This window comes from Monodelphis domestica, chromosome 3 (genome assembly GCF_027887165.1).
Source record: "Monodelphis domestica isolate mMonDom1 chromosome 3, mMonDom1.pri, whole genome shotgun sequence".
NCBI classification, from domain to species: domain Eukaryota; kingdom Metazoa; phylum Chordata; class Mammalia; order Didelphimorphia; family Didelphidae; genus Monodelphis; species Monodelphis domestica.
In genome coordinates this window covers 511,375,374-511,397,736 of record NC_077229.1, presented here as the reverse complement: position 1 = coordinate 511,397,736, position 22,363 = coordinate 511,375,374, and the positions used below count along the sequence as shown (strand labels likewise).

Here is a 22,363-nt window from a genome sequence, read left to right as displayed (position 1 = left end):
ATTCTACAATTTATTCAACCATTCCCCAATCAATGGACACCCCCTTATTTTCCACTTTTTTGCCACCACAAAGAGCGCAGCTATAAATATTTTTGTACAAGTCCTTTTCCTTATTATCTCTGGGGTACAAGTCCAACAGTGGTATGGCTGGATCAAAGGGCAGACATTCTTTTAAAGCTCTCAGCATAGTTCTAAATTGTTCTCCAGAATGGTTGGACCAATTCACAACTCCACTAGCAGTATATTAGTGTCCCAATTTTGCCACATCCCCTCCAACAACATTTATCTCTTTCCTTTGCTGTCATATTGGCCCATCTGCTAGGTATTGCTAAGAGCCATCAAATCCATGCTGTTTGACATGGTCACAGGTGGAATCTGGGAACTCTACGGTGGCCACTGGGACTCCCCTGTGTGACTCCTCTCTCACTAACACTCCCTATTATTGGAATTGTTATGCTTACTATCCTCACTCAGCTCTAGGGAAACACAAAAGAATAGTTGGAGGCTGTTACTAGAGTCTTTATAGATTCCCAGAAAAAATCCCACCCTTACATGTAATGAGACAGAAATTCTCCCTAGAATATCTCCAAGAGATTCTACTTACAAAATCAGACCTAAGGACCATGTTCCTATTTGGATAAGGGATCATAGATGGGACCCCCACCCCCTTTGGGTATAAGCCCTCCACAAAACAAAACAAACGATTCTCCATAGAGAATTGCCTTTCAAGAAAAGGCTGGTATGTTTCACTCCACAAAATTGTTTTGTTAACCCTGTATGCTAGGCAACATGTCAAGGATACCATAGTAAAACATTGGAGAATGAAAGATTGATATTGGAATAACAATTGGACTGGGGTATGTTGATTTTATCCTCTTTAGTATGATTGATTGTGTAATTGGTTAGTGTAATGAATAATCATTCTTAGCTTAACCACATGTCTGGTACCTCAAGGGTCAATGAGAAAGCGACCTCTAGTTGAGCTACCCTGTGATAAGAACACATATATCTTATAAAAAGCTTTGCATCTGTTGTTAGAATCTATGGAATCAAAGAATATAGGATAATTATAGAATGTCAATCAAATGATTTTGTAAAAGTTAATGTATGACCTATTTCATTATCTGTAAGGAAGCATGTATATTGAAAATGAAACTGTGTGCCAAATGTATGTGTAATCATTGAGTGTATAAAAATAAAATCAGTCCAAGCCTGAGCAGAGCAGTTTTTTTACAATGCCTGGCTGCAGGTAAAGCTTTAACTGTCTCTCATTTCTCATGCCATTCTCCTACAAGGGTCCCTTAAACCCTGCAAGGGCTAGACCCCTGCAGGGTATGAGGTGCTACCTCAGAGTTGTTTTAATTTGCATTTCTCTAATCAGGAGGGATTTTTCATGTGCTTATTGATAGTATTGATTTTGTCATATGAAAACTGCCCATTCATGTCTCTTGACCATTTGTTGATTGGGGAATGGGTTGATTTTTCATAATTGACTTAGTTCCCAATATATTTTGGAAATATAACCTTTGTCAGAGAGTTTTGCTATAAAAATGTTCTCCCAGTTTGCTGCTTTCCTTATAATTTTGATTGCATTGATTTTGTTTGTACAAAACCTTTTTAATTTGATATAATCAGTCATTCATTTTGCATTTTGCAATGTTCTCTATCTCTTTATTAGTCTTAAATTCCTTCCTTTTCCAGATGTAACAGTCCACACGTGTATGTATAAGGTAGATGTTTGATCTAGGGAATTGTATTAAGAAATGCATGATCAGACCTGCCCATGGCAGTAAAGGTCTCGACCTTTGATCTCAGCATTCAACATTCTGGCACAGAATCCAGGCTTTTTTGTCTTCACCTGGTTAGAGTAATCCACACCTGGAACTTGTCGTAATTTACATTTGAACCAATGGCAATCCACTGTGTGCTGTTGCATATGCATTATGTACCTCTTACCTCATTACCTTATTAAAAAGAGAGGAACAGCCAGATCAGCTCTCTTAACTTCCTTTTCTCTCTCACTGGGAACTTGGCTGCATGCCAAGGAATCGCTCCCTCTATGGATCCCCATTGTACTTTCTAAAGCTCTTCTTTCTTTAATCTTTTATTCCCTTCTCAGCTGACCACAGGCCAGTGCTTCTGCACTTGAGCTTAGACTCTCAGATCTGCTAGGGGTACCTTTTATCAACTGATCTCTATCCTTACACCTGATCCACATATTCTTGGCTATTTTTATCTTCCTTCACTGTATACCCTACAAAGGAAGATAACAGGAACTTATCTGCGCTGTTCCTCCCTGCAATCTGATCTCTGTGTGTCTGCCTCAGTTTGTCTACTCTCTCTCTGGCTTCTGTTCTCCTCCTCAAAAATTTACATTCCTTTAGATTTTTCCTTTTATGCAGTGGTTGCTGGCTGGCTACTGTACTAGAGATTTGACAAGTATACTATTCCATGTTCATCTAATTTATTTATGATTTCCCTCTTTATATTTTGAATTTATCTTGGTATAGGGTGTAAGATGTGATCTAAACCTAATTTTTCCTGTACTGTTTTCCAATTTTCCCAGCAGTTTTTTTTGTTAAATAGTGAGTTCTTGTCCCAAAAGCTGGGGTTTTTGGGTTTATCTCATTTTTTTAATGCAAAATACACCTCCATGTTGGTCATTGTTGTAAGAGCAAACTCATACATAACAAAAACCTCAAAATAAAACCATAAAACAATGATGTAAAAGACAACTCCAACAGTTCTTTCTCTGGAGGTGGATAGTATTCCCTGTTGCCTTTCAGGATTGTTCCTCATCATTGAATTGCTGAGAGTAGACAAGTTTTCAAGGATGATTATCGTACAATATTGCTGTTATTGTGTATAGTGTTCTCCCAGTTCTGCTTATTTCATTCTGTATCAGTTCTACAGATTTTTCCAGCTTTTTCTGAAATCATCTTGCTTATAATTTCTTTTTATTTTATTTTATTTATTTATTTATTTAAAATATATTTTATTTGATCATTTCCAAGCATTATTCGTTAAAGACATAGATCATTTTCTTTTCTTCCCCCCCACCCCCCATAGCCGACGCGTAAGATGTTTTCTTGATTTGAACCCATTGCTTTGTTGATAGTATTTGCATTAGAGTGTTCATTTAGAGTCTATCCTCTGTCATGTCCCCTCAACCTCTGTATTCAGGCAGTTGCTTTTTCTCGGTGTTTCCACTCCCATAGTTTATCCTTTGCTTATGAATGGTGTTTTTTTCTCCTGGATCCCTGCAAGTTGTTCAGGGACATTACACCGCCACTAATGGAGAAGTCCATTACGTTCGATTATACCACAGTGTATTAGTCTCTGTGTACAATGTTCTCCTGGTTCTGCTCCTCTCGCTCTGCATCACTTCCTGGAGGTTGTTCCAGTCTCCATGGAACTTCTCCACTTTATTATTCCTTTTAGCACAATAGTACTCCATCACCAACATATACCACAGTTTGTTCAGCCATTCCCCAATTGATGGGCATCCCCTCGTTTTCCAGTTTTGGGCCACCACAAAGAGCGCAGCTATGAATATTTTTGTACAAGTCTTTTTGTCCATTATCTCTTTGGGGTACAGACCCAGCAGTGCTATGGCTGGGTCAAAGGGTAGATATTCTTTTGTCGCCCTTTGGGCATAGTTCCAAATTGCCCTCCAGAATGGTTGGATCAATTCACAACTCCACCAGCAATGAATTAATGTCCCTACTTTGCCACATCCCCTCCAGCATTCATTACTTTCCTTTGCTGTAATGTTAGCCAATCTGCTAGGTGTGAGGTGATACCTCAGAGTTGTTTTGATTTGCATCTCTCTGATTATAAGAGATGTAGAGCACTTCTTCATGTGCTTGTTAATAGTTTTGATTTCTTTATCTGAGAACTGCCTATCCATTTCCCTTGCCCATTTATCAATTGGAGAATGGCTTGATTTTTTGTACAATTGATTTAGCTCATTATAAATATGAGTAATTAAACCTTTGTCAGAGGTTTCTATGAAGATTTTTTCCCAATTTGTTGTTTCCCTTCTGATTTTAGTTATATTGGTTTTGTTTGTACAAAAGCTTTTTAGTTTGATGTAGTCAAAATTATTTATTTTACATTTTGTGATTCTTTCTATGTCTTGCTTGGTTTTAAAGCCTTTCCCCTCCCAAAGGTCTGACATGTATACTATTCTGTGTTTACCCAATTTACTTATGGTTTCCTTCTTTATGTTTAAGTCACTCACCCATTTTGAATTTATCTTGGTGTAGGGTGTGAGGTGTTGATCTATTCCTAGTCTCTCCCACACTGTCTTCCAATTTTCCCAGCAGTTTTTATCGAATAGTGGATTTTTGTCCCAAAAGCTGGGATCTTTGGGTTTATCGTATACTGTCTTGCTGAGGTCGCTTTCTCCCAGTCTATTCCACTGATCTTCCTTTCTGTTTCTTAGCCAGTACCAAATTGTTTTGATGACTGCTGCTTTGTAATATAGTTTTAGGTCAGGGACTGCAAGGCCCCCATCGTATGTGTTTTTTTTTCATTATTTCCCTGGATATCCTTGATCTTTTGTTCTTCCAAATGAACTTTGTTATGGTTTTTTCTAAATCAGTGAAGAAGTATTTTGGTAGTTCAATGGGTATGGCACTAAATAGATAAATAAGTTTGGGTAGGATGGTCATTTTTATTATATTGGCTCGTCCTATCCATGAGCAGTTAATGTTTTTCCATTTGTTCAGGTCTAGTTTTAGTTGTGTGGCGAGTGTTTTGTAGTTGTGTTCATATAGTTCCTGTGTTTGTCTTGGGAGATAGATTCCTAGGTATTTTATTTTGTCTAAGGTGATTTTGAATGGGATTTCTCTTTCTAGTTCTTGCTGCTGAGCTGTGTTGGAGATATATAGAAAAGCTGATGATTTATGTGGGTTTATTTTGTATCCTGCAACTTTGCTAAAGTTGTTGATTATTTCAATTAGCTTTTTGGTTGAATCTCTAGGATTCTTTAAGTAGACCATCATGTCATCCGCAAAGAGTGATAACTTGGTCTCCTCCTTGCCTATTTTGATGCCTTCAATTCCTTTATCTTCTCTAATTGCTACTGCTAGTGTTTCTAGTACAATGTCAAATAGTAGGGGTGATAATGGGCATCCTTGTTTCACTCCTGATCTTATTGGGAATGCATCTAGTTTATCCCCATTGCAGATGATATTAGCTGTTGGTTTTAGATATATACTGTTTATTATTTTTAGGAATGACCCTTCTATTCCTATGCTTTCTAGTGTTTTTAATAGGAATGGGTGTTGTATTTTATCAAAGGCTTTTTCTGCATCTATTGAGATAATCATGTGGTTCTTGCTAGTTTGCTTGTTGATGTGGTCAATTATGTGGATGGTTTTCCTAATGTTGAACCAGCCCTGCATCCCTGGTATGAATCCTACTTGATCATGGTGAATGATCCTTCTGATCACTTGCTGGAGTCTTTTTGCTAGTATCCTATTTAAGATTTTTGCATCTATATTCATTAGGGAGATTGGCCTATAGTTTTCTTTCTCTGTTTTTGACCTGCCTGGTTTTGGAATCAGTACCATGTTTGTGTTGTAAAAGGAGTTTGGTAGGACTCCCTCTTTGCTTATTATGTCAAATAGTTTGTATAGTATTGGGATTAACTGTTCTCTGAATGTTTGATAGAATTCACAGGTGAATCCATCAGGCCCTGGGGACTTTTTCTTAGGAAGTTCTTTGATGGCTTGATGGATTTCAATTTCTGATATGGGATTATTTAAGAATTCTATTTCCTCTTCTGTTAGTCTAGGCAGTTTGTATTTTTGTATATATTCATCCATTTCTCCTAAATTGGTGTATTTATTGCCATATAATTGGGCAAAGTAATTTCTAATGATTGCCTTAATTTCCTCCTCATTGGAGGTGCTGTCCCCCTTTTCATCTTTAATGCTGTGAATTTGCTTTTCTTCCTTCCTTTTTTTAATTAGATTGACCAGTACTTTGTCTATTTTGTTTGTTTTTTCAAAGTACCAGCTTCTTGTCTTATTTATTAAATCAATAGTTCTATCACTTTCGATTTTATTAATTTCTCCCTTAATTTTTAGGATTTCTAATTTGGTTTTCTGCTGGGGGTTTTTAATTTGACCGCTTTTGAGTTTTTTCAATTGCATTTCCAATTGATTGATCTCTGCTCTCCCTTGTTTGTTAATATAAGCTTTCAGGGATATGAATTTGCCTCTGATTACCGCTTTGGCTGCATCCCAAAAGGTTTGAAAGGATGTTTCACCATTGTCATTTTCCTTGATGAAATTATTAATTGTTTCTATGATTTCTTCTTTAACTAAATGGTTTTGGAGTATCATATTGTTTAATTTCCAATTGGTTTTAGATTTGGTTTTCCATGTACCATTACTAATCATTATTTTTATTGCCTTGTGATCTGAGAAGGCTGCATTCATTATTTCTGCTTTTTTGCATTTGTGTGCTATGTTTCTGTGACCTAATGTATGGTCAATTTTTGTGAATGTGCCATGTGGTGCTGAGAAGAAGGTGTATTCCTTTTTATCCCTATTTATTTTTCTCCATATGTCTATTAATTCTAATTTTTCTAAGATTTCATTCACTTCTTTTACCTCTTTCTTATTTATTTTTTGATTTGATTTATCTAAATTTGATAATGGTTGGTTTAAGTCTCCCACTAGTATGGTTTTATTGTCTATTTCTTCCTTCAATTCGCCTAGTTTCTCCATTAGAAATTTGGGTGCTATATTATTTGGTGCATACATGTTGATTAATGATATTTCCTCGTTGTCTAGAGTCCCTTTTAACAAAATATAATTACCTTCCCTATCCCTTTTGATCAGGTCTATTTTTGCATTGGCTTTATCAGATATCATGATTACCACTCCTGCCTTCTTTCTATCAGTTGAGGCCCAGAAGGTCTTACTCCATCCTTTAATTCTGACCTTGTGGGTGTCAACCCGCCTCATGTGTGTTTCTTGAAGACAACATATGGTAGGGTTTTGGATTCTAATCCATTCTGCTATTCGTCTACGTTTTATGGGTGAGTTCATCCCATTCACGTTCAAAGTTATGATTGTCATTTGTGGACTCCCTGGCATTTTGATTGCCTTCCCTAATTCTAACCTTTTCTTCTTCGGCTCTACCTTTTAGTCCAGTGATTTCCTTTGAATCAGTGCCCCTTGTCCCCTCCCTTGATGTTTCCCTTTTTAGTCCCTCCCTTTTTCTTCCCTCCCCCTCCCCCCTCTCTTTCCCTCCCTTTTTGTTCTCCCTCTCCCCCTCCCCCCCTTGGTTTTCCCTTCTCCTTACCCTTGTTGGGTAAGATAGAATTCAAGATCCCAATGGATCTGGATGTTTTTCCCTCTCAGAGTTGATTTCCCTGAGATTGAGGTTTAAGTAAACCCCCACCCCTCTCTTCCTCTCCTTCTTATAGGAGTTTTCTTCCCCTCCCCTTCCCATGTGAATCTTTGTGTGAGAACCATTATTCTATTTGGTCTTTCTTTACCCCCTATTTATACATTACATTTTCCTCACATGTTAGTATACATAGATTGATATAAATGTAGTTCTTATAGAAGAGAGTTTGAGTAAAAGAAGAAGATAACATTTTTCCCCTTTCCTTAATATTTACCTTTTCAGGTATTCCTTGCTCTTTGATTTTCGGTATCAAACTTTCCACAGAGCTCTGGTCTTTTCTTTGCAAAAAGTTGGAAGTCTTCTATTTTGTTGAATGCCCATACTTTCCCCTGGAAGTATATAGTCAGTTTTGCTGGGTAGCTGATTCTTGGTTGGAGACCCAGCTCTCTTGCCTTTCTGAAGATCATGTTCCATGCCTTACGATCATTCAGAGTAGAACTTGCAAGGTCTTGTGTGACCCTGATTGGCATTCCTTTATATCTAAATTGTCTTTTTCTGGCTTCCTGTAGGATTTTTTCTTTTGTTTGATAACTTTGGAATTTGGCAATTACATTCCTGGGAGTTGTCTTTTGGGGGTTTAGTGTAGAAGGTGTTCTGTGAGCTCTGTCAGTGGCTGTATTGCCCCCTTGTTCTAGAATCTCTGGGCAATTTTCTTTGATTATATCTTGTATCACCATGTCCAGTTTGGTGTTTATTTCTGGCTTTTCTGGGAGTCCAATTATTCTTAAATTTTCTCTTCTCCCTCTATTTTCCAGATCTATCACCTTGTCGGTGAGATATTTTATGTTCTCTTCTAATTTCTTGGTGTTTTGGCTTTGCTTTATTAGTTCTTGCTTTAAAGCCTGGTTTTCTTTTACAGTTTGGTCAAACTGGTTTTGTAGATGCATGAATTTCTTTTGCATTATTTCCCAGTTTTCCTCCCAGAGGGCTTCCATCTTTTTGGTCATTTCTGATTCAAATTCTTCATGGGTTTGTGGAGAGTTTCCATTTCCTTTGGAAGATTTTGGAGCATTTTCTTGTATATCTTCTTCTATCTGCTCTGTATTTTGTATTTTGGCTCCATAGAATGTGTCCAAAGTCGCCCCTTTCTTCTTATTTTTCTTGGTATTTTGGGGCTTCTGTGCTTCTGTGGAGTTTGTCATCTCTGAATGTGGAGGATTAGCTTTTCTTATCTCTGTCTGGTGATCAGAGGCTTTAGTCCTGGGCAGATGTTGGTTCTATGAGCTTTCCCTGGGTTAAACTGAATATGCCTCACTGGAACTGGAGTGGAAGGGTCGGACCACGAGGCCACACCCTCCTCCCCCCCCCCCCCACTTTCCGGAAGTTGCCTTCAGAATCGCTGGCCCTGAGGCTGTTTCATCGGCCTGCGGGGGGGGGATGGGCTGCAGCTTTCCCAAGCTCCGAGGGCAAGGACTTTCACTGAGACTTGGATAGCAGGATCCAGCCCGTGAGGCTGTCTTGCCCGCCCTGAGGGTTGCTGTTGTTTCGACCTGCTCTCTGCAGTGGGAGCCCCAGGCAGTAACTTTCACCCAGACTCGGGTAGAAGGCCCTGAGGGTTGTTGTTCGGAGGACCCTGCTCTCTGAGCCGGGCCGGGCTGCGGCTTCCGGGAGCCTTGGACTCTGCGCTCCTACCCCTGAGGTCCGAGTGATCTCGGGTTCTGGCTTTTGAGGGGAGCCGTACCTTTTGAACCGGGTCCAGGTCCAGGAGGAGGGTTCCCAGGGTCTGTGCTGTTGATCGTTTTGAATTTCGGTGCCTTAGGAGCTTATAGTTTGAGATCGGTCAGGAAGGGTTTTCCGGAGATCTGAACTTTAGCTTTCTCTAAGCCGCCATCTTAACCGGAAGTCTCCTTGCTTATAATTTCTTATAGCACAACAGTATTCCATTACCAACATGTACCACAATTTGTTCAGCCATTCCCCAGTTGATGGAAATTCACCCAGTTTCCAATTCTTTGCCACCACAAAAAGAGCAGCTATGAATATTTTTGTACAAGTTGATCCTTTTCCCTTTTTTATTATCTCTTTGGAATATAGACCTAGTAGTGGTTTTACAAAATCAAAGGGTATTCACAGTTTTATAGCCCTTTGGATATAATTCCAAATTTCCCTCTAGAATGGTTGGATCAGCTAGAACCTCCATTTTAAGGAAAGTGGCCACACCATTGAGGCTTTGCTCTTGCTCTCTAGACTTTCTTTAACCATGCCTATGGGGTACCTCATTCCTTCCCACTTTGTAACCCTTTGAGACCTGAGACCTCTCATGTCTTCTTCCATGAGAATGTAAACTCCTCATGGGAAGTATCTGATCTTTTTGTTTTATTTGTATTTCCAGTGCTTAGAGCAGTGTTGGAACAGAATAGATGCTTCATAAATGTTTGTGACTTGACTTGTGATGGGGCTATCATAGTATTTAAAAAAAGCAAAGAAGAGGACAAATCCAAAATCAGTAGGAAACATAAGCAAGATGGTTTTGAAAAGAATATATTGATTTTTTTTATGCCTAAAAAGAAAAGGCAACTATTCATAACACAAATTCATAGTGTTCAGTCTAGTTCTGGTTCAGATTCCAAGGAGGAGACACATGGTAATGCAATACACAAGAGGTACTTTATTCAAGCTATAGCATGGGCCTCCACAAGAAGCAGAAGACCCTGAGCATTGCAAGGGTCTGGTTTATATAGAGGGGATAGGGTGGGGATTGTCTTGAGAACCATGCACCAGAAGTGAAGACACATCAGTCTTAGTCCTTGGTACCCAAATGTTTCTTTTTAACATATGGTCGGTCAGTGACCTAGGTCAGGTCCGTTTTAAACAAATTATTATATTATATTTATTATATTACATTATGTTATATAATATTATATTATGGTACAGTAGCTTTATTTAAGTTGATATTATTATAAAAGTTAATACTAGTTAATATAATATATTATATTAGGAAATGGCATGGGGACTCCTTATCCAAGAAAAGATCATCATAGTGACTAAGGTCCTATGGCCCTATGGTCATATAGCTTTCAAAGGAGAGGGATCCCAGGAATCATTGTAGGTTAATAGGTTAGAGAGGCCAACTTTACTGTAAAGGACAGAATTAGCCATTCCTTCAAACAAACAGAGAAATGGAACAGAGAAGACAGATTGAAGGCAAGAAAGAGAATGAGCAATTGACATGCCTCATAAGATGAATAAGGTGACTGTTGAAAGTCAGAACAGAGGGGGCAGCTAGATGACATAGTAGATGGAGGGCCAGTTTTGAAGTCATGAAGACCTGGTTCAAATCTGGCTTTAGAAACATCCTAGGTGTGTGACCCTGGGCAAGTCACTTGTCCCAATTGCCTTGTCCTTGTCCTTCTGTCTTAGAGTTGTTACTAAGACAGAAAGTAAGAGTTAAAAAAAAAAGAAAAAATTAATATAGAAAGGTTTAAGTCTGAGGAGGAGATACACCTAGGGGTGGGCCTTTTTTCTTTGGGGAATTAAGAATATAAGGGCAGTAATTCTATCATTTCATGACTTGTTAGATCATGAATTCCATGAAGGCAGGCATCATGCCCCATCTAAACTTTATATTTTCTGTAGTACATAGAACAGTACACTGTAAAAAGTAGGTGCATAATAAGTGTGTTATAAATACATTTATGACATATGACATACATTAGGGTAAAGGAAGTAAAAGTAAGCTTTTTGAAATCCTGAAGCCCTGGGAAAGGATTCTTTTTATTATATGCACTTTGGGGAGGGGTGGGCTTGGGGTGTTTGCCACAGACCTACTATTTCACATTGCAGGGTATAAAATGGGGAAAAAGATACTTGAAGGACTGAGAGGCAGCAAAAAGAATCTAAATTAATCAGAAACCAAGAGTGTGATCCCTAGTAAGCAACCCAGAAATACTGTGGCCCCCTCACCTTTAGGAGGAGCCTGGAGTCACAGTTAGAAGCAACCAAGAAAGATCCTGGCCTAGGGCCATGTTTGTTTGCTTGTAGGACCTTGATTAAGTCTTGAGACTTATAAAAATTGTGTAAACTTCTCTTGTGATTTGTTTTTACAACCATCTCTATATTTCCCTCTAGTGCTTAGCAGTAAAACGATTTAAAATACAGAAAAAAGAACAGCTACCTTTTTTTCTGTTCCCATGGGACAAGGCAGGAGAGGAGGGAAGGGTCTTTTCCTTCCTGCAAATCTTGGGTGGTGAGGAGTCTGTGTTAGGGAGAAACCAATAGGACAGCTCCACTGAGAAAGGACAGTCCATCTGCCCATAGTGCCATATATGTGTAGGACTTAGTAACCTGTGGAGACTACCATATGAGGCATTATGAACATGTTGGTTGGATTCTAGGATGGCCTGAGGCTCTATTCAGGACTTAAGACCTTCTCACATTTTCTTCTTTTTCTCTGAAGTATTGACATCCCTTATAATATGGGAATAGACTTTCCTCCTTCCAGCCTCTCTTTCAATAAAGTATTCCCACATTGATATCGGGTTGCCACTTCCTGCCTCTCAAAGGATGGACGGAATACTTTACCCATTTGCAGGCTTTACTACATCCTGAAGAATCACTCTGTTAAAGCTGGGCTCGTGACTTTTTATAAAACCAGACAGATTTTTCTGGAGTGTCTGCCTCGGAGTCTTGTTGAGGAGCCTCCTTTTATTTTCCAGTGACCCTGTTGTATTTATTGTGGATGGTACTATAGGACTAGAGGAGTGTGATCTGAAAAATCCAAAATGACTCAAGATAGCTTAAATACACATTAGTCAGAAAGTGGTGTTTTGGGCAAAAGGTCCCGCCATGATTTTTGAGGAAATGGCCATAGGAGAATTTCTCCTGACTAAGAAGAAAGGGACATCTTCAGAGAGGTACCAATCACGGGAGGTCCCATGATTGTAGGTCAATGATAAAAGGCCAAACTGAAAACTGGGAAATGTATTCTAGGTAAGCATAGGAAGACTGCTCACTCAAGGCTGCTTCCTCTTCCTAGGGTAGAGATTTCGTTTTCATAATTTTTCAGATGAAAGTCTACAGCCAAATAGAATCATTCTGTGGCAGTTTAGGATCAGTGAGTAAAACATTTCACAAGAAAGGGAAAGATAGAGAATAAATCAGCCAAGTAATAAAGGTGGGGGAAATATTTCTGTGTAGATGTCACAGTTTGTTTCGGGAATAAAAAATTATTCAAAAGAATGTTAAAATGTTTTTACATGTAATAGGGGTAAAACTAAAATATTACTTAACAATTATTCAAGGGTAGGAGACAAGGGGAGGTGACCAAACACTTTTGCAATTGCTAAGGATATCCATTTAGATAAAACTCCAGGATGATTTAAAAACCAAGAACAAGAAATGGTTATTATGACAGTAGACGGAATCATTTGCCTTTCCATATCCTTGCACAATTTGGCATATTTTATTTCTCTTTTTTTAGCAGTTCAACTATTAGACCACCAGTTATCTGGGGGATTTCTACATTATTAAATTCTCTAAGTATAAAATGATTGTGGCCTCTATTTTTCTCCTACACACCTTTTGCCTATTGAATTATCAAGGCCATTTAGATACACAGGAATGGAAAACTTAATGAAAACCCAATAATGGAGCTGCAAAAAAGAAGATCAGCTGATGGGAATAGGTGGCAGTCAAATGTTATTTGAGAATTTCTGGGATACTTTTCCCAATAGACATACAATCAGCAGGCTGGGCTTTAGCCAAAAATTTTTGTTTGCTCTAAAATCTCAAGGCAAATTTTGAGTTGATCCCCAAAGAGGGACATACCTAGACATCTATAGCCTCCTAATAATTGTTTGAGAAAGTAGTTTCCTATTCCTCCCCCTCCCAAAGCTCCCCTGCGTGATAGAGACATTTTTAAAATTATTTCATTACATTATGATGATGATGATGATGATAATGATATATTTTATTACACCTGTCACCATCCATCCCAACATCTAGAAGTGTCTTCCCATAGCTTCTTCCCTGATTTAGGGAAGCATCATTTACCAAGGCCCCAAAAAGAACTATTCCAGTATCCTTGCCTAGGAGAAGACTGAACAGATTCTACTCCTTTTCAACAACTGACCTACAGTTGGTCCTCTATTTCTCTATGAAGCATCCCTTTAACACCCTCATTCTTTCTGTGTTGAGGAATGCTCCAGTGGTCGTTCCAGTCAATTGCATAGACATTTGGGATGGGCCTGTTCCTATGCACAGGTAACTATATTGATTTAGAATCTTGAACCCTAGAGACTACATTTCCCACAATCCCCTTTTTCCTTTTCCTGTTTGTACCTGTGGGGGGAGTTTTGAGTTTTTTTCCCGCCCACATGCTCTCTGGCTCAGATTAGCTGGAAGGAGGGAGGTGTTTTTTTTTTTTGGTGCTTGCTGGAGTTTTTTAAATGGATTTAAATAAACAGTATTAAAATAATACTTGGAGTATTGAATATTAATTTTAATCTTTACATAAAAGAGGGCCCTTTTCAGAGCAGACACAGATGGCCTCTGACCATTTCCTTTCATTCATGATGTCTTAAAGTATATTATTATGTGGAAATAAATAAAAATGTTTAATTGGCTGCTGGGCCACATCCCTGGCATGTTCTAAGGGAGTATTCCTTATCCCTTTAGTCTCCCTCTTTTTGGGGGGGCACTGAATATGGTGACTATATTGATATACAATATAGGACTCTATGCTCCTTCCCTCTACTACATGGGTACTTTGGGGTAAGTATGTGAATGGGACATGGGACCCCAATGTAGGGACAAACATTATGGATACAGGCTTTCCCCAGTGGTAGAATTCCTTTTTTGGCTGGGGATGAAGATCCATGGCTTCCATTTTACTCCTTGGAGGCTATGTAGACCATGAGGTCTACTACGTGGATGCTGTAACTGTACTCATTGTCATCCCAAGAAATCAACTTGACAAAATGATGAGGGCAATACCACCACCAGTATCAAAGGTAGGAGAGTGGGTGTCTCTGTTAAAGTCCCAGGATACAACCTGATCTTCTGTGTAGTTCAAGATGCCCTTCAAGGGTTCTTCTGATGCTTGTTTGACCACCTTCTTCTTTAGGTGGCAAGTCAGCTTCCCAAAGTATATATTGGGAGTAGGAACTTGGGAGGTCATGCCTGTGAGCTTACCATTCAGTTTACATATGACCTTGCGTACAGATTAGCAGCATCAGTGGAAGCAAGGATGATATTTTTTGGGCAACACCACAGCCATCATGCCATAACTTGCCAGAGGGTCCATCTATTGTCTTCTGGGTAGCAACAATGTCATGTACTGTGGTCATAAGTCCTTCTTTAATGCCAAAATTGTCATGAATGACACTTGGCTGTGAATTTCAAAACTACTCAACCCTGTTCAAACCATTCTTTAGAGGATGGGATTTGGCTATTTCCTGATCAATAACAATAGAGATACTTGGAATGACAGAATCAGGTCTTGGAAACTTCAATCTCCACCCTACTCAAGGTAACAGGATTTAGGAAGGGCTGCAGCAAAGCTCAAGATTTAATTATTTGAGAATATGACCTTCAACAGACATGTGCAAAGGAAACAGACCTCTGGGCGGTCCTGGGTGAAGCTAGAGCCACCATTGGCACAAGTGAGACACAGGAAGTGAGGTAGAGGAGAGCTGAGGAGGCTGAGACTTCCTGTGTGAAGGAGAGGTGGTGGTTGGAGCCTGGTGCTTGGAGTGGAGGCCCTCAGACTGTTTCTCCATTTTGGTCATGTGAGTGATAGGGACTGATCTCTTTTCTTTGCCTCGGCTATCCAAGGCCTTGGGCCGTTGGCCCAGCCTAAGCAGAGGGGGTATTTAAGCCCTATTCCCTTCTCTCTCTCTCTCTCTCTCTCTCTCTCTCTCTCTCTCTCTCTCTCTCTCTCTCTCTCTCTCTCTCTCTCTCTCTCACCTTTCTTCCTCCTGTTAGTAATTAAAACTCCATAAAAGGTTGACTGCTGACTTGAGTTTTCATTTAGGAATTACATAGCTGAATTCCTTGGTGACCTTAAATTAATATATATCAGTCTTTTAATGTCATTTCCATATCACATGGCCAAGGGGGCCAAGCAGTTGATAATGCAGGAAGCAATACTAACAATCTTAAGGGTGTGTTACAGCTAAATTAAACTCTGGTTTTTAATTTCCATAGAGTTTATTAATATTTACTTGAATAACAGAAGGCAGATAGATACAGAGAAAAGCCTATTTCTAACTAGTGAAATAGTTACATTAAAATATTGGGTAAAACCTATAAATATAACAATGTAACCATTTATTTTAGGAGAAGGGATGAAGGGAAGGGAATTGGGATGATCTTATCTTAAATCCAAAACCAAATTGCTAAACCCCACTACCTAATAATTTCACTACCACAAATCTAGCTAACTACAACTAATTAAATTTACCCTCCTTAGTTAGTTTATAAATTTGGGAAGACTTGAAGTTTACAGGAACAAGGGCCAAAGGAAGTCTCACTGACAGTTGTCTTCTTGAGTCTGGCAGGAGTCCTAGTGGAAATCAGAGCAGCAGCAGGAACACACAGGAACAGATATCAATCCACTAAACAGGGGAGTAATGATTTAACTCACACAATTCACCTGTGGAGTTTAAATCACTCTCAACCACTTCCCAGAAGGTGAAACTTGCTTGAAGGAAAGGCCTCAGTCTCCTACTCCAGAGAGTAATTCCACCAACACCCCTCCAGAGTGAGTCTCCCCAGGGTTCTGGAATTCTCTTTCTGCCTCTACCTTAGTACTTCCTGCTTTTAGCTTGCTCTTGCTAAATCCCTTATAACATTAGCCACATGAGTGCTTCTCCACATGGCTCTCTCCTCTACTTTCCTTTTGCCGTGTGCCCAAGGGAATAGAGAGACCTCATTTCCTGGAACCCCCTCTTTTATATCTTTTCCTTTACCCTGGATCAGGGTTAGGGTTTGTTTCCTTCCTTCCTTCCTTCCTTCCTTCCTTCCTTCCTTCCTTCCTGCCTTCCTGCCTTCCTGCCTTCCTGCCTTCCTGCCTTCCTGCCTTCCTGCCTTCCTGCCTTCCTTCCTTCCTTCCTTCCTTCCTTCCTTCCTTCCTTCCTTCCTTCCTTCCTTCCTTCCTTCCTTCCTTCCTTCCTTCCTTCCTCTCTCCCTCTCTCCCTCTCTCCCTCTCTCTCTCTCTCTCTCTCTCTTTCTTTCTTTCTTTCTTTCTTTCTTTCTTTCTTTCTTTCTTTCTTTCTTTCTTTCTTTCTTTCTTTCTTTCTTTCTTTCTTTCTTTCTTTCTTTCTTTCTTTCTTTCTTTCTTTCTTTCTTTCTTTCTTTCTTTCTTTCTTTCTTTCTTTCTTTCTTTCTTTCTTTCTTTCTTCTCCTTATGGTGCATATTGCACATATGGTTTTTGCTTGAGGATCCATTGAATTTATAGAGACTTATTAACAGAAGGTGACAAATATAAGATTTTATTAGAGTTAGCTAAAAAGAGTGGTAGATAAAACACTGGGCCTAGAGGTAGGAAGACTTGAGTTCAAATCCTGCTCTAAAACCTGCTAACTGTGTGATCCTAGCTAAGTCACTTGCTCTTTATCTGTCTCAGGTTCTTTAACTGTAAAATGGAGATAATACTAACACTTATGTCTTAGGGTTGTTATGAATATTTAATGAGATATATTTTTAAAATTAATAGCATAGTACCTGGCCCATAGAAGGTTCTAAATAAATTCCCTCTCCCCTTTAAAAAATATTATGTATGATTTAGGGAAGAGTTGTGATTTGCATTAAAGGTCAGAGCATCCCCAATGCTGAAATCATAGATGCTTAAAGATTAAAAATGGAAACATGCATGCAAGACTTTCCTCCTTCACCATGATCTTATAAAATAGACAGTGCAAGCATTATTAATGCATTTTATGGAGGAGGAAACCTTCAGTTTCAACAAAACTAGCTCCAATTCAAGACAAAGTCTTCTTGGTAGTTCCACCCTGGTCTCCTGTGACTACTTCCAAAACTAATGATAGCTGTTGTCCCCTGCATTTCCTCATGATTTTAATGATTGGCTCCATCTAATGATCCTTGGATTTGGCATGGGCAATCATCCCTTCTAAACTGTCATTAATCCCCAGGAAATGCCATGTGTCCTGTTGAGTTTTGCTTTAAAGTTTGTGGGTAAACTCTGGGCTAGCTGTTCACATATAGGAGTATGGTGGTTTTTCCTTTGTGTAATGCACACTGTGAATGTACAGAACTGTGAAACTCTTTATCTTGACTTACTTTCTTCATCTGTAAAATGGGGACAATAATAGCACCTATTTCCAGGTTGTCATGAGGATAAAATGAGATAATAGAGATGATATTAATAGAATGCTTTGAAAGCCTTAAAGTGTTATATGCTAGACATTTTATTATTATTAGATGGTAGCTTACTATCAGTAAGAAAACAGGAAATAGTCAAGTTAATGATAGTCTATATGCAAAGACAAGCTGGTTTCTTTTATGGTCCCTGTAATGTGTATAATTTACCCAATATTTTAAGATGATTTACAAAACTCTTTACTCAAAGCCATCCCACAAGATATGGAGAAGACATTTCCAACTCATCCTAAAAATAAGCAAACCTAGGCTCATGGTTGAAGTATGTATTGGTATATACAGACAGTTCTTGCTTTATGTAAGTTTGCATTGTGAAATTTGACATTAAGCAAAGAATTCTTAAAGAACTACATATTCTAAAAAAACTCCAATGTTAAACTTACTGAACAATATTATGCTGTCTCTCCCCAGGTGCCCCTCAGCAGAATGCTCTGCACACTCCCACCCTCTCATAAAAAAAAATCTAAAAAGAATACAAGTGAATGCAGAACAGTCCATAGAGAGACCACCACTGGGTCCATCTGCCTGTGTGTCCAGCCCCTATGTGTCTGTCTTCCATCTGTCAGCACTGGGGCATTGTACGTCTGGCCCTGGTCCCACAAATTTCTCCTTCTGCTCTCATTTCTGGTCCTCACATGTCCTTGAACCATCTGCCTGCCTACTCCCTTCCAGGGATCACCTCCTTTCCTCTCTTTTTCCCTCCCTTCCCCACATCCTGGGCAAGTTAACATTGTGTAAAATTAATTTCCAAAGAGGATGGCAAAACAACCCACTTACATAAAGTGAGAACTGTCTGTATTCAGTTATGACTATGCCCAGGTATGAATATATGCCCAGGATCTTAGACCTTATAAGCGTGAGCTGATATTCAAACTCAGTTCTTGCTTGATTCCAACTCCTATGCCCTTTTGATATACTCTATTCCTGTTTGTATTGGGATTGTTTCAGGAGTCCACTTGAGAACATTGTACACAGTAAGAGCAATAATATATGATGTTCAACTACTGTCAACAATGCAAGGATCAAGGACAATTGCAAGGTATTCATGATGAAAAAGGAGATCCACCATCATAGAAGGAGAAGATGGAGTCTGAATTCAAATTGAAGCATGTCATTCTTTACTTTATTTCCTTCATGAGTTTTTTTTTCTTGTATAATGTTCTCTACTGGTTCTACTCATTTTACTTTGCATCACTTCATATAAGTGTTCCCAGGTTTTGGTGATCATCTTGTTTGTCATTTATTATGGCACAATAATATTCCTTTACAATCATGTATCACAACTTGTTCAGCCGTTCCCCAATTGATGGACATCTTTTAGTTTCCAATTCTTTGCCACCACAATAAGAGCTGCCTTAAATATTTTTGTACAAGGAGGTCTTTCCCCCTATCTTTGATCTCTTTGGGATACAGACCTAGTAGTGGTATTGCTGGGTTGTAGACTGTTTTTAAAGAGGACCAATGACATCATGAAGGTGATGTTTTGAGTTGTGTGTTAAATAGATTTTCATGAAGCAGAGCTGTGCAAAGTCACACTGACGTTATTCTCTCTTCCAGAGCCATAGAAATCCATTGGTAAGACAAAAAATCGAGGCAACTGATGATGGCCCAGGATGTGATGGGGAGATGGGCTAAACCAGGTTGATGGTAACTGACAGACTTCAAACCTATTTGTGAGGTAAGGGGGTTGCTATCCCAAGCATGTGAAGATGTCCCCTGGTGGAATGGGTAGATAAGGATAACTTATTCCACTGATCATGAAGGTGACTGAAACAGGCACTGTGGAACACTTAGAACTTGAACAGACGTGGAAGATGTTAACCTGTATGACTAAGGAGAAATCAGGTAGCTATGAGAGATGTGGAAGTAGAAACAATATGTTGTGTCCACTGAATACATGGATGTAAAGTAAGGGGAAGGGAGTAGCCAAAGATGGTACAAGGTTGGGACAACCCAGATAACTGGAAAGATGGCAGTGCCCTCAGTATTCAAAGGGAAGGTTGAAAGATGGATGAATTGGGAATGAAGATAACATAATGGTATATGTGATACAGATCACAACTATTTATCTTGTGTAACTCTGACTCACCACAATGAAAAAAATGTAGTCAAGGCTTTTACTTAATGATCACTGTTACCCCAAGTACAGAGCTATTCTCTAATGGACACCTGATGTAGTCAACAGGTGTTCTGGGGAGCTAGGGTAGGGGTAAAATTTTCTCAATGGTGCCTGCACATTATAACTTTCCTGAGGAATAGACACCCACTTTGGATGAATGAATAAAGCGCTTATTAAGCACTTACTGTATACAAATGCACTGAGGTCACAAATAGAGAATCTGACTATTGGGGGTGGAGCAGGGAAGGTGCCCATCTCATTTCCAGCAAATTGCCCTCTATAAAGCAATGATATAATGCCTTGAAATGAATTCTGGAGTAGCATAACCCACAAAAAGGCATGTGAAGTAATTTTTCAGCTCAAAACGACTCAGAAGTCTGGCATTAGGAATCTAGTGCATCAGGGTGGGGGTAGAGTCAGTGTGCCAGGGCAGGCCCTAAGGCTTCAGGACTTGGGAGAAGCCAAGGCTTCTGGAATTCTCAGCCCCAGATGGTAAATAAGATTGGATAACTGCTCAGGAGATTGCAGAAGTGCCTTTGCTGATTCTGGGTACAAGACTCTTGTCACATTGCTCATATGCAGAAACAGGTCATAGACCTAGAGTTCAGTTAAAGGGTGAAGAGGAGCACCAGCATATGCCAGTAATTGTAGCCACAGGGGAGCTGGGGACCTTGGTCACAGTTCCAAGGGGGAAAAGAGTGCTTTGGATTACTCACAGACCAGAGCACAGGCTAGGAGAGTATTAATCCCATCTCTCCTTACATCATACCATCTTGGAAGAACTGAAAGCAGATAGATCCCTAGAGGTAACGCTCACAAAGAATCTGAAGCTTGGAACAGTGCTCTCTTCACCACAGTTACAGAGTTTAGTTTGAACAGTTTGAAAAACTAAAAGAAAAGAAGTCAGGAAAATGAGCAAACAATGAAAAAAGAAACTCAACATGAGTTATTTTGGTGACATGGTAAACCCAGAAGAAGACCAAAAAGTCAATATTGCTGCATCTAAAGCCTCCAAGAAAAACATTAATTGCTCTCAAACCCCAAAAGAATAATGGAGGAGCTCAAAAAAGATTTACAAATAAAATAAGAGAGGTAGAAGAAAAATTGGGAAAAGAAATGAGAGATACAGGAAAATCATGAAAAAAGAACCACTAACTTGGTAAAGGAAACACAAAAAAATACTGAAAAAATTAGTTTCTTAAAAAAACAGACTAGACCAATTGGTAAAAGAGGAACACAAATTCAAAGTAGAGAAGAACTTAAAAAGCAGAGTTGGCCAAATGAAAAAAAAATATAAATAAAAATGCACTGAACAGAAAAACTTCTTGAAAGACAGTTTTGGCCCTTTGGAAAAAGAGGCACAAAAATTCACTGAGGAAAAGAACTCTTAAAAAAATTAAAACCCCTTACTGCACTGTACTGTTTTTGGTTCCAAGGTAGAAGAGTGGAAAGGGTTAGCCAATGGGGGCTAAGTGATTTGCCCAGAGTCACATATCTATTAAGTATCTAAGGCCAAATTTGTTTCAGGACTTCCATCTCTAGGCCTGGCTCTCAATCTACTGAGCCACCAAAATGCCCTGTGAAAAGAACTTTTTACAAAGTAGAAATGGCCAAATGGAAAAGGAGGCACAAAAAGGTTCTCAAGAAAATCATGTCTTAAAAATTAGAATTTGGGAAGTGGAAGCTAATGACTCCATCAGACATTAAGAAACAATTGAACAAAATCAAAAGAATGAAAAAATAGAAGAAAATATGAAATGTCATATTGGAAAAAACAACTAACATAAAAAAAATCCAGGAAAGATAACCTAAGAATTATTGTGCTACCTGACAGCTGTAAAATTTAAAATTTAATCTCAAATAATAAAAAAAATATTATATTATGGGAGATTTATTAAATGATCATCAGAAATCAAAGAATAAAGAGGATACAAAATAAAACTATGTGCCCATGGCTGATTAGCCATTTCAAAATCCCTACCTTACAGCCATCACTGCTGATTATTGCATCATGCCAAAAACAGTAGGAGCAGGACTGCCCCCTGGATATTTATTCCCTGTCTACAGGAATACAGAATGTATGTAATGACAAGAAATAAGTGGCTCTTGGGAAATGTAGTTCCCCTTGAGGGTAACAGATTTTCAATTATACACTGAAGCTTCCTCGAACCCGTGAGAAGCCTCAAGATAGGAAGATAGAGGAAGGATAGAAGTTCTGTATGCCGCGAGGGGGATGGCAGAGCCAAATTAGAGATATGAGGTGGCAGGAATGAGTCAGAAATCCAGGCCTTATTAATTATCAAGGAGCCACAGCAAAAGCTCTGATTAGTAGACTACTCAGAAGGCTTATACCCATCCAATGATCCAATTTTAATACCACACAGGTTGGAGACATGATAGAGAAAAGAAAGTGCCTGGCCAAAGCCAGGTCCCAGGTGGGAGAGGTAGATAAGAGGCCAAGCTCCAGCAAGGAC

At 39.1% G+C, this 22,363-nt stretch overlaps 1 pseudogene; it reads right to left on the bottom strand.

The window, feature by feature from the left end:
* Positions 1 to 13,860: 13,860 nt before the first annotated feature.
* On the bottom strand, positions 13,861 to 21,881 carry LOC130458135 (glyceraldehyde-3-phosphate dehydrogenase-like; annotated as a pseudogene).
* Positions 21,882 to 22,363: the final 482 nt, after the last annotated feature.